General features: G+C 36.7%; 1 protein-coding gene across 4 annotated transcripts in view; it reads left to right on the top strand.

Annotated features, from left to right (window-relative positions):
* The window catches only part of LOC117181675 (reversion-inducing cysteine-rich protein with Kazal motifs), a 201,980-nt gene that overhangs the window by 19,712 nt on the left and 171,421 nt on the right, over positions 1-10,847 (top strand). The gene's annotated exons all lie outside the window — the stretch shown is intronic.

Below are 10,847 nucleotides of genomic sequence, written 5' to 3'. Positions count from 1 at the left end.
GAGGGAGCTCTTCTTAATATTTTGACACCAAAATCATGTCGATACACCTTACCGACTGCGAGTAAAGCCACCCACGCTTTAACTTGACAGACTGTATCATTAGAAAAATGTAATTCACTGGATAAAAGAGTAGGTTTAATTGGTAGAGGCTTAATTAAGAAGCGTTGCATGTAGTCATTTACTGGGTAGTTCTGATCAAAGGTTTTACTCTGAGAAGGAATAATTCCAAGGCTTATTCGTGTTAACAATTGCATTGTAGTTATATTTGTTTTTAGAGTCCCGTATCTTAGTTTGAACCAGATTCCCAAGGACACGAAATTCCTTCCATCGTGTCTGGTGAGTAGTCCTCTTAGCTTGAAAATACTTTCCCTCTCTCCTTTCTGAGGTTTTTAATTTCTTCCGATATCCACGGACGATATCCAGGGTTATTACATCGAATCTTAAATTAATATATTATTGATTTTTTATACTTTTGAATTTTTCCTTTCAAAAATACACTTCTCTAATTAGCTGCAGAGAGCAGAGTGAACAATCTGTCCTCATCAACATTACAAGAAGGGAAGTGGATGTTGAGAGTAATTTTGTACTTCAGTTAGATCTTCCACAGTTATAAAGTCAATCCCATGTAAGATCTATCTTTTCTGCAAGAGGAGTAATTATTAAGTCTAATATTTTCCAAATCAATTTGAGGCTTGAGCCAAGTTTCAGAAACATGAATATCATGAAACGATTTCTGACCAAAATAAACAGGAAATTCAGCAGAATGAGCAGGCAGGGATTGAGCATTGACATGACATATATGGCACGTAACTGAAGAAACGGGGCCTACTCTGAAAAATAAGATGTTACGGGACGAGCGGTCCAAGTCGATCCAATAGACGCGACTTTTAGAGGAAACTCATGCTCGCAAGTAAAGCCCTTTCGAAATATAAAAGATAAAGTTTATAATAATTGCCAATTTTCTAATGACAGCAATGAAACAATATAGGATATGTCAAGTAAAAAAGTAAATTCATTAAATAACCATCTGTATATAATATATAATTATTGCAAACCATATGGCTCAGGATGTCAATAGGGGATATTTTCTTCTTACGTCGAGATTATCGAAGAGCATCCAAATCCCGAACTTGGGTCGACGCACCAGCAGATTAACAGGAAAACATCTGCCCCTGCAATCCACAGATATTTTATTTAGCTTTTTTCGTTAGTTCAAATGTAGCGCTGTAAATCTACAGGTTAGACTTAGTGAGCGATTCTCTGATATGCAATGATCAGTCTTCACTCCAACCAATAAGTTTCATCGAAAAACAACGCTTTCTCTTATCTGATTCAAGCAACCAACAGTTGTAAAAAGATGGTAAATCCTTCTTAGTAAGGGGTACCTCCAAGTTAGAAGTTATTTGACAGATGTTATTTGAAAAGTCCTTCTCCTTCTTCACTGGCAAACCATGGAATTCCCAAGTCTTGCAAAGGTCAGCTTGCTCTAGTTTACTGCATTTCAGGGTTAAGGCTTCAATTTGAGATTCGAGAATAAAGCTTTGATTTGCGTCAGACCCGCCTCATGACATTTCGTGACCACGTCGACAATAGTTGCATCGACTCCAGGCACCAGAGCCACTGCCGCTACTCCTGAGGAACTTCTAAAATAATGAGCTGTCAACAAAAATTTGAAAACTAAGATGCCAATTATTAAAAAAATTTTCCAATTCGGTGGTCACTGAACAACTTAGACAACACTAAACTCTCTCCTTTTTTTAATTATTGAGAGATATTTACTCGACAGATTCAAACAATTCAGGTGCGCCAAAGCACCAAACTTTCCACAAGCAAGTGTATCAGCGATCTCTCTCCTGGTCAACTCGTTACACACAAAACAGGCCAAAAGTTAAGAGTGCCTATGTCCACAATAATCAAAGTAAGAAACATAAAATTCATTATGTTGCAACCGAAACCGACTCAGAAATGCATCATATTAGAAACCTTAGAATTTAACCCGTTAACCGTAGGGCTTTTTTAGCACCACTTAACCGTAGGGTGGGGGGGGGGGGGGTCGATTTGACCCGATGCTTGACAAAAATCAAAAACATGTTTCTAAAAATCTGAAAAAATGCATTGTTCTTGTTTGAACCTTCGACTTAACAGTACAATTTTGCAATATGTGTTTTTTAAAGTTATTGTTGGTATAATTAACAATAAACAAATAAACTCATAGAAAAAAAAGTTTTTTTTCAAAAATTCATAACTCAGAGACAAATGAACGAAATTGAATGGTTCAAAAACACCATTATTTTTTTATGTAAATATGTACACAGAGGACCATGATTTTTCAATTCGAAGAACATATAGTGAAATTGTATGGTAAATGCACATGTTATCGTACGTGCTTCTATTATCGTTTTTACTTGATTGAAATGTAATAAATAAAGCATTTTTATACTTTGACTTATAAGTAGTAATAAGTGCATTCACCTTACTCTCGCTGGTACAGAAAAAAATAGTAAATTTACCTCAAGTATGATCTGTCGAAATACATACGTGAACCGTAGGGGGAGGTCAAATCGACTTAAACTGCACTTTGGCTGCACCCTATAGCTGACTGAAAGATATAAGTGACTCCAAACTATGCGTGAGGCTTCTATCCTAGAGTTAAAATAACCCACAAGCAAGTCACAATGTCGTACACTCACATAAATCCAATGTAATTAACCGAAATTTAAGGAGTGCCATAAAGCGCATTATCTGCCAACGGCTAGGGTCGTTTATTGAAGAACTAAAATAGCATATTCTTCAAAACATTCTCATTTTCAGATTATAATCATAACGCTCGGTACTGACCTGTCAACGAAATGCTAAGACACTTACAGAGAAAAGGCAGAAGGCCGTCGACCTTGGTCCGCTTCGTTTCCTTAGGGTGCACAAGGCTTTTGCTGTATCGTCGTATTAAGTCCATCGCAGACTGTAACCACCTATATCACGGCCGTGGGATGCAGATGTAGCTGAAATGTAATTGCGATTTCGCCGGGTCGGGTGCAATATTATTAAATAGCACACGCTTCCGATAAAATCTTACGGTTGCCACCTCTTATGACTGCGGGATATGTGGTCACAGGGCACGAAGCGAACCAAGGATTACACCTTTGTTCATTAATTGCGCAAGTGCATTTGCATATTTTTAGCACGAGTGTATGGCTTTAAGGTTTCGAACATGTGATAGTTTCGCACATTCAAAGGGGCCAATAAGAAGGAAAATGATTTTAACCGAAATTGTGGATACGTCCTTCCCACCTGAGTGGGAAACCCAGATAGTATGCGTTCTAGGTACACAGCATGTGCATTACATGTTCTGCATCTCTCTCTGGGAACTTCTTAACATAAAATGAGGTCACGGTATACTAAGGTGGAAATTACACCCTGATAATCTAAGAAAATTTAAAGTTTTCTCCTTCGATAAGAACTGTTGTTCCAAGTTTCTCCGTGGCTTTGTAAAGGTGTTTGGTAGAGCATCAGGCCAGAAATCTGAAGGATCTGGGCTCTTATCCCAACGGAGCTAGAAATAATTTTTTTCACAATCTTAAGATTAATTTATATTTCAATAATATTGATTAAGACCAGTAGACAAAACCAATGGCTGTGCCCTGCATAATCGTGGTATTGTTTCAGCTTTAACCATGTATCACAATTAAGAAATATGTAGTTGCAGTCAAAAGTATAAACAAACGAATTAAGGTGCAAGCTTTTGTTCATATGCGTAACCTTTCTTGATCCAATGACGAGGTATCTACGCTCTTTCTTCTTTCATGAGACCACTCTAAATGAATTGAGTACTACCAGGATGCCCATTATTTTCATGGCAGATACTTTGTTTCTCGCCAACATTTCGGAGCGCGAAATCTGTCAAATAAGATATTTGTATATACATCGGAAAGCATTCTTTATAGATGTTACGACTTGAATGCGTCTCTGTGATATGCCGAGGTATGTACTTTTGTAATTTTTCAAAGCAACTTTTCGCTCATGCAACTCCCCTTCTGTTTTTCAACAATTAATAAAGGCATATGCTCTCACCGAAAACCCTTAAGTGAAGTTCTCCAGAAGAATCAGACGTTTGGCTTCAATTCGCTTTGATTAATTTTTTATTAGCTTTTAATCCACATTTACTATCAGCAAACTAACAGTAGTTTCTTACAGGAATAGGTTAACCGAGTTGCACACTGATCCTAGCAAGAAAGGTTTTGGGTCAGATCTATTACAAATAGACATAGATGATGGTCAGATTCACCCCATGTTCGTTTTATGAGCCACAAAACGAGCTTTGAAGAACAATACCTTTATAGATATGAGTAAAATGTCTCAGCTCTAATTAAAGCTTTAAGGAAGTTCCATACCCATTTGTTTGAGATTGAATTCAATCTGCTTACGTAAACGCTCTGAGCAGACTCACTATATTGAGTATTGAAGTTGATGATATATAGGTCAAAATATTCAAGTTGCAAAAAGAAGATGACGAATTTAAGCTAGAGTGTTGTACAACTTTGTTGATAGCATTTATTTATTTATTAGCCCATCTTCAATAGAAATGGATGTAATAAAGTATAATCACGCGAAAAGCAATGAATCTGTTAAGAGAACGCAAAAGAGAATTAAGCAAAGATATCACTTACCTTAAATAAAGACTAATGTCTAAGAATACATCAAACCTTAGCAGTAATATACAGCTTTAACTATTTTATCATTACCGACAGAGGTAAAGATTTTTCACAAGGTCATCGATAGGCAGCGTTGGTAGGATGCTGCGTTGTAGGTGCGGTTGTATGGAAAATCCTATCTTTTAGGATTTCTGTGAAGATGTTACACAGTGTTTTCAGAAAACTTATTGGCTTGTAATTCATAGAGTCAGTAAAGTTTCCATCTGGTTACCATCTGGTCGCTGAGCGTAATACTTCTTTATGTATATTAAAGCTTTTTTCACCTCAGGATGGTCAGCATGTTGAATGTTGAATGTGTTATGGCGAGTGGATACTTCGTGCGCGAATTGTCAAAACCTGGCAGTGAACTTCCTGCCATATGTTATCCAGTCAATCACTTACGGAATACGGGACGCGTGCTGTCTATCCCAGCCTATCTTTTTGCTGAGTTGATGCATGTGTTTTTGGTCTGATGATCAGCCGTTGGGTTTATCTTGTGACTTCCTTCCGCTAAAGTTCTCGTTGCAATATACACACTAAAATCGATGGTCCAGATATCGGAGTCTTCCGGAAAATCTTCATGAAGGGCGTCATACAGTTGACCCAGTACTTTGGGCTTGAGAGAAACCTAGATGTTGATGTTTCTGCTTGCCGTAAAGCATCGCTTTTCCTCTATTAGCTGTGCGAAAAGTACGATACCTCTGGGGTCTTCTTGCACTACAGAGCATCCAGTTACGCCCTGTATCCCTTACGGTCAGAGACCATACTAGTATCATATCACTCTAGCAGGTCGTGCTTCAGTCGATCCATCTACTTAAGAGTTTCGAGATTTTGCCGGTCTATCGTATTGAATCTGTCTTGAATAGCTCCTGAAACTCTGGGGTATTCGGCATCATTTTCTGACCCATTGACGGGAGCTTCGCGCGTTTTTTTGTTTCGAACTACACTTATAAATACAATTAAAGTTACTATTGTTGCTCCCACGAGCAGCTAGGAAAAGGTATCGTTCACCCTTGTAGAGCCGAGTACGCGGGTGTAACGCTGTATACTCTGGGAGATGCTCCGAATTCCCAGAGGCACTTTTCTGCTGCTTCCACCTTGACTTGGTGATTTTTTCTTCAGGACCACCCCTGGACCATTATTCATGACTGTTTATATGGTTTGTAGCCATATTCAGCAGTAATCCTTGGTACAAAAATCCGCTAACGTAAACAGTCATTGGCGTATGAAACATTTCCTAATCTTACACAATATACGCGCTTGAGTACCTGCGCATTGTCCTTTTATCCATACGATGCTGATGTTTTACGCATAAGAAAACAGTTAGTGATCATTTCCTAACTTGCGCTGCACATTACTACATTCCGATACCACATAAGTCCAGCAGTTCTAGGAATAGCTTAACACGAGGACCTTTATCTCCAGACCCCAGTATCTGTATATATGTTACAGGCAAAGTTTATAATCCGGCATTATATATAATCCCAAGGCATTATATATCATGCCCAACAGAAGTCAGGTAAGGTATGTAATACTCTCTATTATACAGATTGCCTAGGCATTATTCATAATACCCAACAGAGACAGGGCAAAGCGTATAATAAATATTATCCATTATTTGAGTGCCATTTTTTCTTTTTTCGAACTTTCCTTACTTTGGTTATTGCAAATATAATAAGATGTATTTTTTAAAATTATTCATAGTAAGACGCAGGAAAGAAGAAAGTTCAATTAAACAGTTTTACAAATTTTTTGTATTTTTCAAAAAAAATGTTTAAACTCAATTTTTGAAAAAAATCCTGTTTTGATCTCATCTCCATGCTTTTTAAAATATAGTTTACAATGTGCTTTAAAAGCCCTTTAAAGTCAGGATTTTTCACGGTTTTAAACTTATTTGAAACTTTTTAATTAGTGTGTGCTAATAATACAAGTAAACAAACACAACTGTTTATGCAATTGAGTAGTATTCTAAATAATATTTTTTCAAATAATGCTAGAGAGTTGTGATTTTTGTCTCAAATATTCATCATTTTGTCTACTTTTCAAGCAGTTTAAGGTAATAGTTATTTCAATTTTCAAATAGATTCATCTAATATTGTCGATTCTGAATAAAATGTAAAACACGTCTTTTTTCTTGTAAAGAAGTGTTGAACTTCAAGCTTTACGCTCAAAGTGCCCCGGCATTATTTGAAAAATTGTTAAATCTCATCCATTCTGTATTAATCTTAATCCAACATTAATTGAATGATCGGCAACCATAAGCGATTAACCCTTATTCAAGAAAATTTTCAGGAGAGCGGAAAAAGTCTTCGCCTATGCGTGTTGTGATATCCTTTTGAGGAACTTTTTTGTTTTATGAAAAATAGTAAAATTTAATTTTTTACTTTGTGGAAAAAGCTTAATTAATTATTTGAACATTTTTTTTCGTTTAAAAATTTTTCCCGAGATTCCTCTGAAGTTAAGGACACAATTAACGGAGTCAATTGCTTAAACAATTTTTATTCATTTAAAAAAATTTTTCATGCTGTAAATCGTGAAACATGTTAATTTAAGTTAGAAATATTGTTATTAAAGTTAATCAACATTATTTAGATAAAAATAATATTATGCGATTCTAAAAGTCCCCTGGAAGATGAGGAAAAGAAAAAGAGAAAGAAAAAAAGAAAGAGAGAGAGAGAAAGAGAGAGAGAGAGTGACATGAGCCTGATTGCGTAGATACCCTGATAATTCCCAAAGCTCTGGGGAACTAGTTAATGTTGGCCTGTTTGAAAAAATAAGGAATTCAGTTTTCCCTGAAATAAGAAAATTTGGAATTGTAGTATTAGGAATTTGTGCTATGTTCACAAAATTTTTGAAAACCTAGCCTACATTGGAAATCGCATGTTTTGATATCGCTCGAAGCAAGGTGAAGTTACTGCGGTAGGTGATATTCCTTTCTGGGGTGGCAGAGGACCCAGAAATGTTTTGGGAATTTTCTATTTAAAGGTTTTCTCTATCCCCTATTACATCGAACAATACTCCAGAGTAGCCCTGTGTGTACATTATGACGGGGTATTTTGTTACCTTGCAAAAATACATTGAAATTATATTATTTTAACTGACACTTCATTTAGGAAAGAAGGTGACAGTAACGAGTTGACCAAAATAGGGACAGTTACAATACTAGCTGAAAATATAAGAGTCCTACAACTAGTATTTAAGAAAGCTCTAATAAAAGTTGTAACATTCTTCTTAATGTATTTCAATCTCATTTGCTTAAACTCAATCACAATCTCTGTCTGTTCCTCTCACTCTTCCTCCCTTTAATTTCCGTCTTCAGACAAAAGTAGCGTTCCGACTCTCACAAATGACGAAGGACCGAGATGCCACTCTGCTATTTATGCATTCGTCATTCTACCCTCGTGGCGCAAAGGCGACTCGACAAGAGAGAAATACTTTTTTAGAAAAAATAGAAAACGAGAAACAAGAGGAAGAACGAGAGGCGGGCAAATACTGCCAGGCAGGCTCCTCACTTCTGTTTGTCTTTTTTTAAAATAAAAATTAACTTATTGCGTTTTAATGTTGCGTGCCAAACTGGTAGACACGCGCCGTTGAAATTTGTTAGTTGCTGACCTCGGTCTAGGTCATCAGTTTTGGTTAGCATTTCGTATTAGTCGTTAAGTTCAGTGCATCAGTTCTATTGAAAATTCTTTCTGGGCCAGCATGGACCCCAACTCGTGGGCTGTAAATAGTATTCACTAACGAAAATGGCATCAGTCGGGCCATAGCCTTATTTTCTTGACTTTATGGCACTGGCCGAATAGTAAAATTTATATTGGTAATTACTCAAACTTAGGTTTACTATTCACCATCAGTATATGAATCTCCATGTATTCGAGTGGTCACTTTGGACCATTAATAACGATTATAAAATTTCACCCTACCTACAAGATGGCGTTATTCGTGCAATTCGAAACGTGTTGAGTGGGGCGAATGCGCACTCGTAAAAAACGATGTCTTGATAAGAACTTTAATTATATGAGTTATTTTCAGTGAAACGAATAGTGTTTGATTTCGTGGTGACCCATCCTCCTTCTGCGTTATCACTTACCTCGCCACTCTGCGAAACCAATGGTAGTTGTGTGATAAAACTACCTAGCACCTTCCGGAAATTTGTGGGACTCATTCACGAGTCTAAATAAATTCAAATTACATAAAAATTGGATAATATAATTCGTAAAAATCCAGTTATACTCTTTGTGTATGTGTTTGTGTTTGTGTTTGTGTGCTGCTGTCATGCCCCTAATTACTAACCAGCTTAAGAAGAGGATCTCAGATCACGTCGGTGCCGTAGGATGTACAGTTGCACAAGAGAAGTCTTTATATGCGAGAAGTTCTGTATGTGCATGGTCTTTCGTGTGGTGATGTCTCAACATTTTAAAAAACGGTATAAAACTGAACAGTTTACACGGTTTTTTGTAGCTTAGATCCTTATCCATTGTTCTGTCACTGTGTACCTTAATCTACGTTATTTCTTATTAGTCAGTATATTTCTATTCACTAAAAAGTTGAATCTCTTTTTATTTTTTAAATAGGCAGTAATAGAAAGCAGGAGATTGCAAGAGATAATAGTGAACACTGATTGACATAGAGGTAGAAAAAGGTAGCGGTAAATAGTAGAGAGATAGGCTGAGATAGAAAGGAAAATATTGAAAGAGATAGTCATGAAAATGGATTACACAGACGCAATAGAAAAATTTATAGGAAATAGAGAAGGAACAGAAAGAGGTGAAGGCAGATAAAGGAGACAGAAAAAAAGATAGATGTAGATAGACAAGTGCCCTGGCGGACCTAAGGAACCGAATGGAGTCTCTGCAAAGTACCCATTAAGACCCCATTGGGATCCCATTCGGTTCCTTTTTAGAACACTCAAAAAAACAGCAAGATCAACTTTTAAACTGTTGAAATTCGGATTCTACGTTAAATTTTCCATTAGAAGCTCACGGAATAATTGCAATACTTTTTGCAGCGTTAAAAATTTTAAAAAATTTCATTAACTTCTGCTGAAGGTGACTTAAAGCGCATCATAAATAACTCAAATAGTATGTTGCGCGCGAAGCTTAAAAATAAGATTCTCTCTCACTTGCATCGCAGCGTTGTTGTCTGGGGTTTCCACAGCGTGGCGCTAGCATCCAGACAAAATTCTTAAAGTTACCGACGGAATGCTTATTAACTGCTATTAAAAGAAGATGCACTTGAAGTAGCCTTCGGTCCATGTAAATGGCAGGTATTTTATTTTTTAAAGTTTTTAACGCTGCAAGAAAAAGTATTGCGATTACGCCGTGAGTTTCTAATGCAAATTTTAACGTAGAACCTGAACTTCAACAATTTGAAAGTTTATTTTGCTTTTTTTTAGTTTTTTAAAAAGGAACCGAATGAGGAACCAATGCGGTCTTTACGGGTACTTTGCAGAGACTCAATTCGGTTCCTTCGATCCGCAGGGGGACAAGGAGAACCTTACTAAAAAGGCTACATAGTAAACTACATGATAACCTATGTGGAAACCCATATGGGATCCTTTTTTAAATTCTTGTATAAAATTACGATCCAAGATAGGATTGGAAATATTATGTAGATTTGTAAACCCATCCGTGTCAGGAACCTTGATAAAAATCCACAATAAGAATCAATATCGATTCCCATCCTATATTACTATCTCAGAGCGTAATTTGATACAGGAATTAAAAAAAAGGATCCCATAGGGGTTCCCACGTAGGTTACAGTGTACTTTATTATATATACTCTCTTGTCTACATAGAGATATGTATTCTATCTCTTTACTTCTAGCCGGACGTTACGGGATAAATATGATTTGCCATTGTGCCCAAGAAATGAAGAGTCACAACCATAATATACTAATTTTACGCGTTCGACTGTTTCGGAAGGGGTGAGTCACACCTGGAGCGCAGTGCGGAAGAACAAATTACTGAGAATTTTTTAATTCAAGAACTATTCTAATGGTGATATTAATTTCGAAGGAAATAACTTTGTTTTTCGCGAGATACACATTACCGTCAATATCAAGTTAAAGCGTGGGTGGCTTTACTCGCAGTCGGTAAGGTGTATCGACATGATTTTGGTGTCAAAATATTAAGAAGAGCTCCCTCTTTCATGCTTTTT

This window comes from Belonocnema kinseyi, chromosome 10 (genome assembly GCF_010883055.1).
Source record: "Belonocnema kinseyi isolate 2016_QV_RU_SX_M_011 chromosome 10, B_treatae_v1, whole genome shotgun sequence".
NCBI lineage: Eukaryota > Metazoa > Arthropoda > Insecta > Hymenoptera > Cynipidae > Belonocnema > Belonocnema kinseyi.
This window is presented reverse-complemented; position numbering and strand designations above follow the sequence as displayed.